This window comes from Canis aureus, chromosome 4 (assembly GCF_053574225.1).
Source record: "Canis aureus isolate CA01 chromosome 4, VMU_Caureus_v.1.0, whole genome shotgun sequence".
Taxonomy (NCBI): Eukaryota; Metazoa; Chordata; class Mammalia; order Carnivora; family Canidae; genus Canis; species Canis aureus.
In genome coordinates, this window is record NC_135614.1 from 51,580,455 (window position 1) to 51,594,999 (window position 14,545).

General features: G+C 33.7%; 1 long non-coding RNA gene across 11 annotated transcripts in view; it reads left to right on the plus strand.

Annotated features, from left to right (window-relative positions):
* The first annotated feature begins 5,221 nt into the window (after nt 1-5,221).
* Nucleotides 5,222-14,545, plus strand: part of LOC144312705 (uncharacterized) — an 85,870-nt gene continuing 76,546 nt past the window's right edge. For 4 of the 11 annotated variants that reach the window (XR_013378276.1, XR_013378275.1, XR_013378264.1 and 1 more), the window contains exons 1-2: nt 5,222-5,318; nt 5,512-5,583. This is a non-coding gene — a long non-coding RNA (uncharacterized LOC144312705). The remainder of the gene's footprint in view (nt 5,319-5,511; nt 5,584-14,545) is intronic. The other 7 variants (XR_013378268.1, XR_013378274.1, XR_013378269.1 and 4 more) reach the window with 3 other exon arrangements.

Below are 14,545 nucleotides of genomic sequence, written 5' to 3' on the forward strand. Positions count from 1 at the left end.
CACCATACACAAAAATAAATTCAAAATGAATGAAAGATCTAAATGTAAGACAGGATATCATCAAAATCTTAGAGGAGAACACAGACAGCAACCTCTTGTACGTTTATATGATTTAAATAAAAACAAGGGGGATCCCTGGGTGGCTCAGCGGTTTGGCGCCTGCCTTTGGCCCAGGGCGCGATCCTGGAGACCCAGGATCGAATCCCACGTCGGGCTCCCGGTGCATGGAGCCTGCTTCTCCCTCTGCCTGTGTCTCTGCCTCTCTCTCTCTCTCTCTCTCTCTCTCTGTGTGACTATCGTAAAAAAAAAAAAAATTAAAAAAAATGTTTAAATAAATAAATAAATAAATGCAAGTCAGTAATTATCTTGCTGGTGTAATTTTCATGATATGTATGCATTAATTAATTTACAAAATATTTACAAAGGACCTACAATGTGCTCAGTGCTAAAGATCTAACAATGAACAAATTAAAGTCCCTGTCAAGAAGTCACCAGCATACTGGAGAAATATGTCTAGTAAGAAATTGCTATGGCCAAGGTCAAAGAGGTTGCTGCCTGTGTTCTCCTCTAAGATTTTGATGGATTCCGGTTTCACATTTACATCTTTCTTTCATTATGAATTTATTTTTGTGTATAATATAAGAAAGTAGTCCAGTTTCATTGTTCTGCATATCCAGTTTTCCAAATACCATTTGTTAAAGAGACTGTCGTTTTTCCATTGGGTATTCTTTTCTGCTTTATCAAATATTAGTTGACCATAGAGTTGTGGTTGATCTACTTTTTAACACTGTATTATCTTTCTTTGTGCTCTGATGGATTCCATTAGAACTATTTAGTTTAAGATTTTGCATCAGTGTTCATGGGTGAAACTGGACTGTAAATTTCATTTCTCTTATTTCCTCATCAGCTTTTAGTCTCAAGATTATATTGGCCTTATATACATGGAACTGGAGTTGCAGTCCTTCTTTTTCTATTAATTGTTGTTAGTTGCATGGGATTGAAATCATCTGTTCCTCAGATAATTTTTAGAACTTGCCTAGAAGATCACTTGAGTATTAGTGAGAATTTATTTGGAGGGAAATTTTTTCACCACATGTTTAATATATTTGGTGGTTACAGAACTAAACAAATATCCTCTTTCTTTAGTAAGTTTGACTAAGTAAACTTTTTCTAGGAATTTGTCCATTTTCAAATTTGTTTACCAAAAGTTGTTCATATAATCCTTTCATAATATATGTATATTTTTAATATCTGTAGGATTTATGGTTATGCCCCTTTTCCATTTTTTTATTTTATTTGTTCCTCTTCTCCCTCTGTTTGGAAGAGCCCCAGGAGGAATGTGTCAATTTTACTAATTTTCCAAACAACCAAACTTCAGTTTTGTAAGTTGCCCCTATTACATCTTTCTATTTTGCTACCTTCTGCTTTCCCTATATTATTGATTTCAATATCAACTTTCTTTATTTTTTATTCTTTTTCTAATGTTTTAGTTAGATCTTTTATTTGTTGATATTTGGCTTTCCTTTTTTCAAAACTAAACATTCAACTGGGCAAATTAAACTTTAATTACCTGTACCCTCATATTTTGATAGGTAGTACTTTTATTGTAGTTAAATTATAAGTATATTTTATTTCCCTTTAAGATTTCTTCTGTGATTCATTGACTGTTAAGAAGTATATATATTTTGTTTTTAATTTCTAATCATAAGGGATTGTTCATGTTACTTTTCTTATTATTGATTTCTTAATAAATTGAATTGTGTTCAAAGAATGTGATCTGGATAATACTAATACTTTGAAGTTTGTTGATATGGCATAGCATATGTTTATTTTAAATGTTCATTATGTGCTTGAGAAAAATACATATTGTCAAATTTTAGGTACAGTTATCCATTATATAAACCTTAATTTTGCTCTTAAATCTTCAGTATCCTGTCTGACTTTTTGTCTGCTCAGTATGTCAGTTACTCAGAGTGGAGTTCATGGAGTTCTAATTGTAATTGGGGTTGCTATCATCTTTTTCAGTGTTAAGTTCATTTTGGTACTTCAACATCAATATTGTTTTCATCAAAAGCATTAGTAACTCAAGGTTATTCTGAATTTCCCTCATTGCCTTGCATAATTTCGCTGGTGGTAAGCATATGCTTCAAATATTCTCTTAATGAAAAATTTGTGTTCTTTGTTGCAAATGAAATTATCTTCATTTCAGATAAAGGAAGAAAAAAATGAAAATCTTAATATCCAGAAATTTCAGAGTTCTTTGTTAAAAAGGAACTGAAATGGACTATAGTCCCTTAATTGTGAATGAAACATTTGAAAGTATATACAGAAAGTTGAACTGATTTGTGAAAACCTGTGCTTTTTTGTGTTTGCAATTAGTACTGGGGGGCAAAAAGCAACCCAAATTTATAAGATAGCAAAGAAAGTTTGTAAAAACAGCAGTCTTTGCTCATCTATTGCAGCTAGTTGTGATATTGGTATGCTATTTTATGACTGGAATTTTGAGCTCCTTCATTCTCTCACTTTGATTTAATGTAGCACAAACAGAAAAATGTTTCTGAAAGCACACAAGTATAAAATTATCTAGTTACTCATGCAGGTAAGTGCTCTGTTCCTTGAGCTTACATGGAATCCAAAAGCGAAAAGAGTATAGTGAAGAAAAGAGAAATTTTGTTGATTTACCTGTCCATATCTGTGGAAAATTCCTTTAAGAGAGAAAAAGAAATTTTGTTCCCTTTAAGAATTCTTCTAATAAACTAATGGTAAGGGAAAGCCTTCCGGGTTTATTTCTCTGCTTTCTGTTTTATACAGTCTGGTTTGAGATGAGTCATCCAGTGCAGAGAAAGGAAATTTTCCTAAACCTCATCTGAGACAGTACTTTTTTTGCATGACAAAATCTACAACTCTTCCTACAAAGTAACTAGAATTCCTGATAAAATTCCTGAACAATGATCTAATTAATAACTCCCTAAGGGAAGTGAAAGCTACCCACTTCCCTTGTATGTACTAACAGTCTCAAACCAGACCTTTAAAGATACAAAGATATGCAATCAGACTTGTGACTTATAATCTTTAACTGAACATTCCTTTACATTATTTTACATTATTTTCTATGTGTGGCCATCAAGACAAAAATATTTGACTTATCTGTAGTCTCTTCCCTTGAGACAGGTTATAAGTCTTCTTCACATGTTTGTAATCAGTTTATCTAAGAAGCTAACAGGATTTCTGAAGAGAGAGACATTACATATATCTGGACAAATATAAGATCTTCTTCCAGGATATACAGTTAACAGGCTAGACCTTTTTTGAAAGATTTTATTTATTTGAGGGGGGAGCACATGCATGAGCAGGGGAAGGACAGATTTTCTGCTGAGCAGGGAGCCCAACACCTGGCTTCATCCTAGGACCTTGAGGGTTTGATCCCAGGACCCTGGGATCATGACCTGAACTGAAGACACACTTAACCATTTGAGCCACTCAGGTACCCCAACAGGCTGGACCTTAAAGATGAGTACAATTTTCACTGCAAAATTGAGAATGGTAATTCCAAAAAGGGTAAAATCCCAAAAGTGAACAAAAATGTAAATCTTTATAATGGTGCATTTAATACACCATTTTTTCTCACCCCAACACTCCATTTAAAGTAAAATACAACACTTTAAGAGTGTCTGGAATTCCTGTCTAAATTCATGAGAGAAAAATACCAATTTTAAATTATTCAAATAATCCTGATAATCAGCTAAGTAAATATTTAGTTATTTTAAAGCATATAATTTTTCTGTTTAAATGCACATATTAATACACTAATTTGCTGAGAGATTATAATTACTGATTAAATCAATACATTAATTACAAAGTACCCCAATAATCCCGTATTAAATGTTTACTTATTACATTGACGCTCCATGTCTCATTCTTTCAATAACTTATTGAAGTATTAGATGCATTTAAGCATTAGTATTTATTAGAAACAGTCATTTCAAGGTAAAATTATAGAAACAGGAAAGGTATTTTTACATATACACAGAAACCCACAAGCCAAAGGATTAAAGGGGATTGTCTTTTACAATATACGTTCATATGAAAAGGACTCTAAATCAGATCTTTAAACAAACAGTTGGGTGTGTTCCCTTTCCAATAAATACAAACTCTGGTAATATAGGGAAACATAGGAGAAAGATGATATACTAAGTACAAAAATATACAAACAGATCACTACTCCAAAGTGTTTTTTCCTCTCTCCTTGGTGAAAAACTTAAAGCCTAAAAACCAACTGAGACAGGTACTAAGCTACACAATCATCCTTTTATTCTTTTCTTACAAAACCATCCCTAATGTTGATGAGCTGTTTTTGCTGTAATTGGACAAGTCAAATAGGAGAGGGATTCTATTTACCAACTACAGGAGCTGGCTCCAGCCCATTAAACTGCAAACCACAAAGCTGTTTTACTAAAGCTGACTTTTTGTTCAAGGGCCATTATTTTGGAAGTATTTTCTTGGCACCAAATGCATATCTGAACATGCAAGTCCAAATATGCTAACAGATGTCTCTGAAGCAAGAGCATTATAAAACCAGATTTTCACTTCAGTTAGGAATATTTTTCCATACTGTTTTAAATAAACTTTTAATTTTACAGTAGTTTTAGATTTACAGAAAATTGCAAAAATAGTACAGAGAAGGTCCATATACCCCATACCGAGTTGCCCCAATTATAAACACCTTACATTAATTAGTATACTTGTTATAACTGATGAACCAATATTGATACATTGAGGGTAGAATATGTAAATAAATTCATTGAAATCCTTCTGGCCAGGAGATTTGTCTCTTTACCTTCAATTATTTATTTATCTAAGCACGTGTTTATTTATCACTTCTATCATTGTTTACTTGCTTACATCAGTATGGACTCATGGATATTTACTTCATGCTTTGAATTATAATCAAATACTAATTTATTTATTTTATTGTTGAAACTATTCTGGCTTTGACTACTGGAGTTCCTTTCAGCTGATTCCTGTGTCCCTTTGACATTATCCCATCTTTGTGGGGGTTTTGTTTTGTTTTGTTTTGTTTTTAAACACTATCTAACTTTCTGGCACAAAACACTCTAAGCCCATTTTGTGTATCTCCTACCACAATTCTAAAATCAGCCATTTCTCCATGGAGTTCCATTTCTTTTTAGCATTAGTTATTCTGGTTTCTATGGGGATTGCTTGCATGTAGGCCTTCTCAGCTCACTGAACAAGGAAATAGAAGTGTGTACATAATACATCTGCATATATATTATTTATAGATATGTATACACATACCTGTAAGTATTTCTACATGACACTATTAGTACCTATATTAAACTAAATAGGAGTTCATACTTATGTCTCCAACTATAATCCATTACCACATGTTTATTTTAGCCTTTCTAATGTTGCTTATCTCTAACTTCCTACTCCAATAGTGAGAAACCTGGCTCCCCACACCCACCATTTAATTGTTCCATTCCATTTCAGTATTCATGTAAAGTGGTTTCAGAATTGTTAAACAATGTTGCCATGGGAAACAACCTTATCATCTAGAATACTGTACGTATGTATGGTTTCTTTTGCCTTTAGTCTTACAGATTCTATTCATTTTCAAAGTTAGTTGGGACAGCACCTTTTTGCCCCCTGCCCTTAAGTAAGATTATTTCGTACATTTTTAACAGTGAGATTATTTTGTCATTCTCTGTATTCCTTTCCGAGATCCCCCCAATCTTCTAAATTGTATGTAAGTTACATATATTAAAGTTCACTTTTTGTGCTATAAAGTTTTGGGCACTTAAACAAATTCATAGTGTCCTGCATCCTCTATTACAATATCATACAGAATGTGCCCTAAAAATATCTCTTGTTTTTCACTTCTTAAATATTCTCCTTCCTTAATTTTTTTCAAATTGTTATTTTGCCTTACAACCTTCTAGTTAAAAAGCAATTTTATGTGCAAAAGGCTTTTCACACTTACATAATCTCAAGCAGAAGAGCTTGAAAATATGGTGCCCTGTCTCTGAAGAGTCAGGGTCTGAGTAGGACAAGTCCAAGGATATTGGATAATTAGAAGAGAAGGGAGAGCAGAAGGAAAACATGAAAGCACTTCCAATAAATATCACCCATTTAATAATTTGTCTTAAGCTATGATCTGTATTGCTTCAATTTGAAAAGATCTTAATTTATTCGTTCAATAAAAGTTTACTGAGCACCTATCATCAGTGAGATACCATATTAGGCATAGGAAATTAAACCATGTCTAGTGCACGTTCCCTGCTTTAAAAGGATTTCATCTCACAGCTCTTTATCTTCAGATTTTCATTACCTTCCAGATACTTTCAAAGATTGGAGAAGAGAGATTCATAGCAGTGAAAGTAAAATTTAAATGCTGACCCTGGCATTTATTAAATCGTTGACTCTATGATCTTAGGCAAATGACTTACCATGTTTGTTTGTTTTGTTTTTGTTGTTTGCTCCCTCATCTGAGAGGGAGATGAGATAGAGATGCTCACCTTATAGAATTGTTGGAAGAGACTATATAAGCTTGTATCCTATAGAGCTTCTGACACATGACTCCTTGGTATGTGATGTTTCTGTGGAATAGAACCTATTTACACTTCTCACAAAAAAGCAGCAGCTGTTTTGCTCTCTCTTTCTCCCCTTTATCAGATCTGATCATGGAATTGTCAAAAGGGTGAGGAGATTGCCTTGTGAGATGCAAGCCTCTCTTTCCAGGCAATCATCAAGATCACTTTTTAAAACCTGGTGTCTGGGGACACCTGGGTGGCTCAGCAGTTGAGTAACTGCCTTCAGCTCAAGGTGTGATCCCAGGTCCAGGCATCGAGTCCCACATTGGGCTCCCTGAGAGGAGCCTGCTTCTCCCTCTATCTATGTCTCTGCTTCTCTCTCATGGATAGATAGATAGATAGATAGATAGATAGATAGATAGATAGATATAGATAGATATAGATAGATATAGATATAGATATAGATATAGATATAGATATAGATATAGATAAAACAAACAAACCAAGTTCCTGGTCCCCAACCCAGATCTATGGCACCAGAATTTCCAGTGTGAAGGATCAAGGTTGGAAGACCTGATGTCTTTATTAACAAGCCCAGAAGGTAATTCTTATCACAGAGGGTAGAGAAATACTGGCAGCCCCTAGCTAGATTACATTCATTGTTGAGACAATGTCTATGCCTACGACCTCACAAATGGAAATGGTAAGGTAGTGGTGGTGTAGTGATAATGACAATAAAACATAATGCTGTCAGTAGCAGTAATATTCACTGAGTACTCAATTATGTGCCTGGCTCTGACCTGAACCTTTTACAAGCATCATTCAACTGTATCCTTATAACATCTCTAGCAAGTAAACTCTGCTACTTTTCTCTTTCTGCAGCTGAGTGAATGATTCTTAGATAAATTCATTAATTTATCCAAGGCCATAACTAGTAAATCATCAAAACTTGTTTTTCCTGGCTTCAGGGACATTTCTGTCAATCAAAAAATAATTATGGACAAAATGTTAAAAACTGGAAACTGGGGGCCAAGTCAAGCTTTAGTCTAGTTTAGTCTAGTCTACATGTTCCACTAGATTATCAAAATTCAAGTATTTGATAAAAGAATCATTTTAGGTCAGTCATTTCACATGCCTCTGGTTCCTTATGTGTAAAATGAATGGGAGTTCTAACATTCTGTGTTTCCAACACTCATCTGCCTTGCCCCATTTTTTTGGTTTGTTTCAGCTGTGATTCATGAAGCAGTTTTTAATTAGAGAAAAAAAATGACTCTCTAATCTTCACTTTGATTTTCACAACACAAACTTGCCAAAGAAGTCATTCTGATATTCTTTCAATAGGAGAAAGAAATTCTGACTAAAGATATACAAACTTTGATCAAAAAAGATTTTATTTTTTTTTTATTTTTTTTTTCAAAAAAGATTTTAAAACCAAGCCACTTGTCTCCCTTTCTGCCCAAATTCTATAAATTCTATAGTAACCATGTTTGGCAAACAGTCATTATGACTGTGGTGTGCATTTATCACAGAATTATCTCTTCAACCAAAGCGAATACTTATTGAGCAGAGACTATTGTCAAGCAGTAGAAATAAGAGAAATCCATGGTCATTGTCTTTATGACTATTTATCTACTGGGAAATCAATAAGGTAGCCATGTCAAATGTGACATTTAAGAAAGAGAGTGCTCTTGGAGAAATTAACTCTGGGTCTCTGGAAAGATTTCCAGATTTCTAGAAAGAGGAGCTGCACTGATGTTGGCCTCAAAGTATATAGAGGAATTTTGATAGATGGGGGTATATTATATGGGAGGATAGCTGCAGAACAGCATAAACCAAGCATGGAAGAGAGGAATTATAGGACATAATTACATAGTGTAAAGAAGTGATCTCAGAGTATCTGGACCCCAGTAAATACGGGAGTAGAGTGAAAGGGTAGGTAGGAAAGGCAGGTTGGAGTGAATTGAAATTTTGTTCTGTATATGATGCAGGGGGAAGATATTATTGTTGCTGTAGTTTTAGCAAAGAAGTAACAACTTCCAGGCTGTGTTTCAGAAAACCTAAGGATGGCAGCAGTATTTGGAAGATAACTTTGACTGGGGACTGACAGAAATAGAGACATTACTTAAGAAGTTTTTGCTGAAGTCCTGAGATTGGACCTAAAAGTTTGAAAAATTGGATTGGCACAGAGAAGGGTAGGGAAGGATGAATATATGGGAAGATCAAGGGTTGGCAACCCAGTTGGCCTCCTCCTGCAGAGGACAAAGTGCCAGTTCAGAAAGCTCTGAATCTATACTCAGCAATGCTGCAGCATGTCATTAGTCCTGCCTCTTTACCCAACAACCACTCAGTAAACAAACATTTCTTTAGCAGAAAGAAGATGAAATTTCAATTCAGCAAATTTCAGTTTATGTCTTAGTTCACCCATTTACAGTTGTGTGAACCTGGGCAAGTCACTTAATCCCCCTGAGACTGTTTTCTAGTTTCTATTTTAATGTGTTGTTCTTATTTTAGTGGCTTTTCTTTAGGAAGAAAATTATTTATAGTGTGTAGTGTATAATAAGTGTTCAATAAAGAGCACTTCTTGTTGCTATCTGTATCCTTGAAATGGAAAGTGTGGTAGAGACCTTGGAAGACAAAAACCAAAAACTTGCCCAGGTACAATTCCATTCTGTCTCATTTTACTTTCAACTAAAATGAAACAAAACCAGTTTTTGCTCTCCTGCTTATACATATTTACATCATATTTGCCAAATACCCTGTTAGTGAGAAATCAATTTTTCATAGTTTACTTGTATTCTTTTCCAAATGAGAGAATACTTTTATAGACATTTGGATAAGAGTTAAAATAAAATGAAACATGTTCTGCTTACTTCAAGGTTTGATTCACCATGACGACCAATACTTTCTATTATATATCAACAGACTCCTTCTAACCTCCATTTGCCATTATACTTCTTGAAAAAAAACTTGATAACACAGCACCATATATTTTTAATAGCTACATTTTAAACAAAATTCAGCTCCTGAGACACTGCTTGCCCCTTTCTTCCACAAGCAAGAACAAAGCTCGGAAATAATAACAAAGTGTGGCATTTATTGAATCTTTGTTATATGCTCTGAATTTTGCTGAAGTGTTATGTGATTATTTCATTTAATCATCAAGAAAAGCCTAACAAAAAGCAGGCAACAATGTTAACGGCTAGTAATACTATTGTTGCCACTGTTTGTGGCCTTTTGACTGCTGACGATAGCTCATTTGTAAGTGTTTTCTCTTTTCCTGAACTTCTGTCTTACTAAGAAGTTTCCCTTTATTCTTTTTTAATTTTTATTTATTTATTTATTCATGAGAGACAGAGAGAGAGAGAGAAAGAGAGAGAGAGGCAGAGACACAGGCCGAGGGAGAAGCAGGCTCCATGCAGGGAGCCCGACGTGGGACTCGATCCCAGGTCTCCAGGATCACGCCTTGGGCTGAAGATGGCGCTAAACCTCTGAGCCACCCGGGCTGCCCCCTTTAGTCTTAAGCTCTGCCTCTTATCTTTGCCATCCTTTATGATGTAGAGGAGCCTGACCAAGATGTTTTTGTCTGTTATGGACTAAATTATATCCCCTTCATATGTCAAAAGACGTATGTTTTAAGCATTAACCTCCAATGTGCCCATATTTAGAGACAGGGCCTTTAAAGAGGTGATTAAGGTTAAGTGAGGTCAATGGGCCTTCCTCTAACACGATTGCTATCCCTATAAGAAGAGACATTAAGGATGTGTGTGCACAGAGGAAAGTCCATGTGGAGTCAGTAAGAAAGTGGCCATCTACAAGCCTAGGAGAGAGGCCTCAGAAGAACCAAACCTATTGGAACCCTTGATCTTGGACTTCTAGCTTCCAGAACTGTGAGGAAATAAATTTCTGTTGTTTAAGCCACCCAGTCTTTGGTGCTTTTTTATGGCAGCCTTAGCAAATAAAAATGCAGTCTAACCATAGGATTTTTCAATCTTATTTCACTTCTAAAAATCTCCAATTTCAACCACCTTGGCTATACAGTAATTTTAAATGAATTTATGCCATCTTTGTATTTTACTCAATTTCAAAATATTTTCTAATTTTCATTGTGACTTCTTTGACCAATAAGCTATTAAGTAGTATGCTACGTAACATCTGGGCATTTGGGAATAATCTAATTATCTTTCTGTTGTTGACTTCCATAATTCTACTGTAGTAAGAGACATACACTGTACGATTTAAATATTTTGAAATGTATTGGTTTTGGCCTAAGCAAATGTCTATTTTTGTAAGTAGTCTATATGTACTTTAAAGTAATTTGTATTCTGTACTTCTTTAAGTGTTATGTCTTTGCAAACATTAACTCTATATTTTTTTTTTTTTAAAGATTTTATTTATTTATGATAGTCACAGAGAGAGAGAGGCAGAGACACAGGCAGAGGGAGAAGCAGGCTCCATGCACCGGGAGCCTGACGTGGGATTCGATCCCGCGTCTCCAGGATCGCGCCCTGGGCCAAAGGCAGGCGCCAAACCGCTGCGCCACCCAGGGATCCCTATATTTTGTTTTTTTGTTTGTTTTTTTATCACTTTACTACAAGAGATATGCTAAAACTTCCAACTAAAATTGTGTATTTATTTCTCCTCTAGTGTCAACTTTTGCTTTATATATTTTAAAGCTATGTTATTAAGTGCATAGAAAACATAGTTATATCTACCTGTTTAACTTTTATTATTATGAAATATTCTTTTTTATGATTAATAATACTTCCAGCCTTAGAGTTATATTTGTCTAATAATAATATAGCCACACACAGTTTCTTTTGGTTAGTATTTATGCAGTATACCTTTTCCACATGTTTAATGCCAGGCATTCAATGACCTTACATTTAGAATGTGGCATTTATGAATAGATATACTTGCTGGTTTTGTAGGTTTGTTTTTTGCTCTTATTTGTTTGTTTGTTTTAGTAAGTCAACAACCTATGTCTTTACATGGATTGCTAACTCTATTTATACATATAATGTAATTATTGGCATAATTTGGTTTAAGCCTACTATCTTGGTATTCATTTTCTTTTATTCATTTTTTTGGTTCCATTTATTTATTTATTTATTTATTTATTTATTTATTTATTTATTTATTTTACATTCTTTTTATGAAGTATTTTTATTATTCCATGCTATTTTAACATTCCATATTATTTTATTTCTTCTATGGCTTTTTGGCTATACTGTAGCCTTATTATTTTAGTGGTCACCCTAGAGATTATAATTGTTGTACTGAACTTAAATATTCTACCTAAAATTATTGGTACTTCTCAAATATTATAAGAATATTACCACAGTTTAATATTTTTTACCCCTTTCCAAACTCTGAGCTATTATTTTTCTGTATTTTATTTCTACATAGTATAAACTCCACAATACAATTATTATTGCTAAAAACAGTCAATATAAATTTATCTTTTCTGCTTCTCTTCTTTCATAGTTTTGTACCTCCATTAGGATAATTTTCCTTTATTCTGAAGAATTTCCTTTAATATCTCTTGTAGTGTTATGAGTTGGTGACAAATTCTCTCAACTTTGTTTTTTAGAAATATCTCTAAATTTTGCATTCATTTTTTAAAGATGTTTTGATAGATACAACTTTTTTCTTTATGCAATATAAAGTTAATCTATCTTTCATGGCTTCCATGTTCCTCATTATAAAATTACTATTATTTTGTTTTGCTTTGTTTTGTTTTTGTTTCTTGTTGCTTAAATGTTTTCCTCTTTCTTTGCTTTAGCATTGGAGTGTTATGGTTCCAGGGTGCAATTTATTTCATCTTATTTGGAATTTGCTTCTTGAAGTATAAGCTGAAGTCTTCAACTGGTTGTGGAAATTTTTCAGTCATTATATTTTCATATATTGCTTCTAAATATTTATTTATCTCTTCCTCATTTTTCTGGGAGTCTAGCAGAGTTAAAAGTTAAACTTGTCCCAAATGTCTCCTATGCCCTGTTCATGCTCCTTTCATCTTTTTTCTCTCCAAGCTTCAGTTGTATATTTTCTATTGACCTGTTTTGAGTTTACTAATAGAAACTAAAAGTCTTCTACTGCTTATCACTTGCTGTTTAACCCATCCAATGAGTTCTTAGTTTCAAGTAGTATATTTTTTCATTCTAGAATATCCACTGTTTTATAGATTAAAATATCACTATTGAATGTATTTTTTCTCTTTTGATCTATATTGTCCCTCTTCTATTCTCTTTGACTTTTTAATCATAGTTATGTTATTTGTCTGCCTCCTCCAACATCTGGCTTTATCTGTGGGTCTGCTTCTATTAGTAACTTTTCCTCCTAATTATCTGTCACATTCTCCTAACATTTCATGTGTCTAGCAATTTTTTATTGCATACTAGATATTTTATATAAAAGAATTATAGAACTGAGATTAATGTTATTTTTCTTCCAAATAGTGTACTCTTTTTCCTCTTTTAGGCACAGATTTAAGGGTTTGTCACCTTAACTAAATTAATAATTGAACAGAGCCAGGACTGGTTACAGCTTTAGTTACATTCAATGTTTAGTTTTAATGCCTCATGAGTGAGAACAATTGTGTGCTCATTCTTGATACCTCCATGGTGGGATTTTGTCTTTTAGCACTGCAAAATATCCAAGATTATATTTCTTTTTTTTTTTTCTCAGTTTCCTGGACTCTCATATCACTACAGCCTACTACAAATGTAGTCAACCAATCTTTTCCAAGGTACTAATAATATACAAGGGGAAAGAATAGTCTCTTAAATAAATAGAATTGGGAAAACTGAATATTTATATACAAAAAATAAAACTGGACCTCCATCTTATACTCTCACAAAACCTAACTCAATAAATAATATATAAATTACAAACATAAGACCTGAAATCATAAACCTCCTAGAAGAAAACATAAGGGCAAAACTCCTTGACACTTGGCAATGACTTTTTGGATCTGACACCAAAAGTACAATCAACAAAAGCAAATATTAATAAGTGGGACTGTATCAAACTAAAAAGCTTCTGCACAGCAAAAGAAACCATCAGCAAAATAAAAAGGCAATGCATAGAGTGGAAATAACTATTTTCAAATAATATATCTGAAAAGGGGCTAATGTCTAAACTATATAAAGTACTCATAATAATAGCAATAAAATAAAATAAAATATAAATTCCAATTAAAAATAGGAAGAGAAACTGAATAGAAATTTTTCAAAAGAAAAGCATACAATGGCCAACAGGTACATGAAGAAGATGTTCAATAACAATCATCAGGAAAATACAAATCAAAACCACAGATACAAGATATAAGCTCACACTTGTTAGAATGGTTATCCTCAAAAAGAGATAACAAATGTTGTTGAGGATGTGGAGAAAATGGATCTGTGTTTATAGTTGGTTGAAATGTAAATTGTCACAGCTAGAATGGAAAACAGTATGGAGTGTCCTCAAAGAATTAAAAATCAAAGTATCGGGCTGCCTGTATGGCTCTGTCAGTTAAGCATCCAACTTTTGATTTTGGCTCAGGGTATGATCTCAGGGTTATGGGATTGAGCCCTGTGTCAGGCACCTTTCTCAGTGAGGAATCTGCTTGAGATTCTCTCTGTCTCTCTCTCTCTCTCTCTCCCTTGCCCCTCCCCCCAACTTGCATCTTCTCTCTCTCTCTCTCTGAAAAATAAATACATCTTTAAAAAAGAAATCAAAGTATCATATGATCCAGCAATCCCACTTTTGGGTATATTTTCAGAGAAAATGAAGTATTTTTTAAAATATCTGCATTCCTATGTTCATCAAGTCAGTTTTCACAATAGCCAAGATCTGAAAATACCCTAAGTGTCCATAGCTAGATGAATGGATAAAGAAAAGGTGAAATATATGCACAGACTGGAGTATTATTCATCCTTTAAAAAAAAAAAAAGGAGGAAATCCTTCCATTTGCTACAACTTGGGTTAACCCAGAGGACCTTATGCTTAGTGAA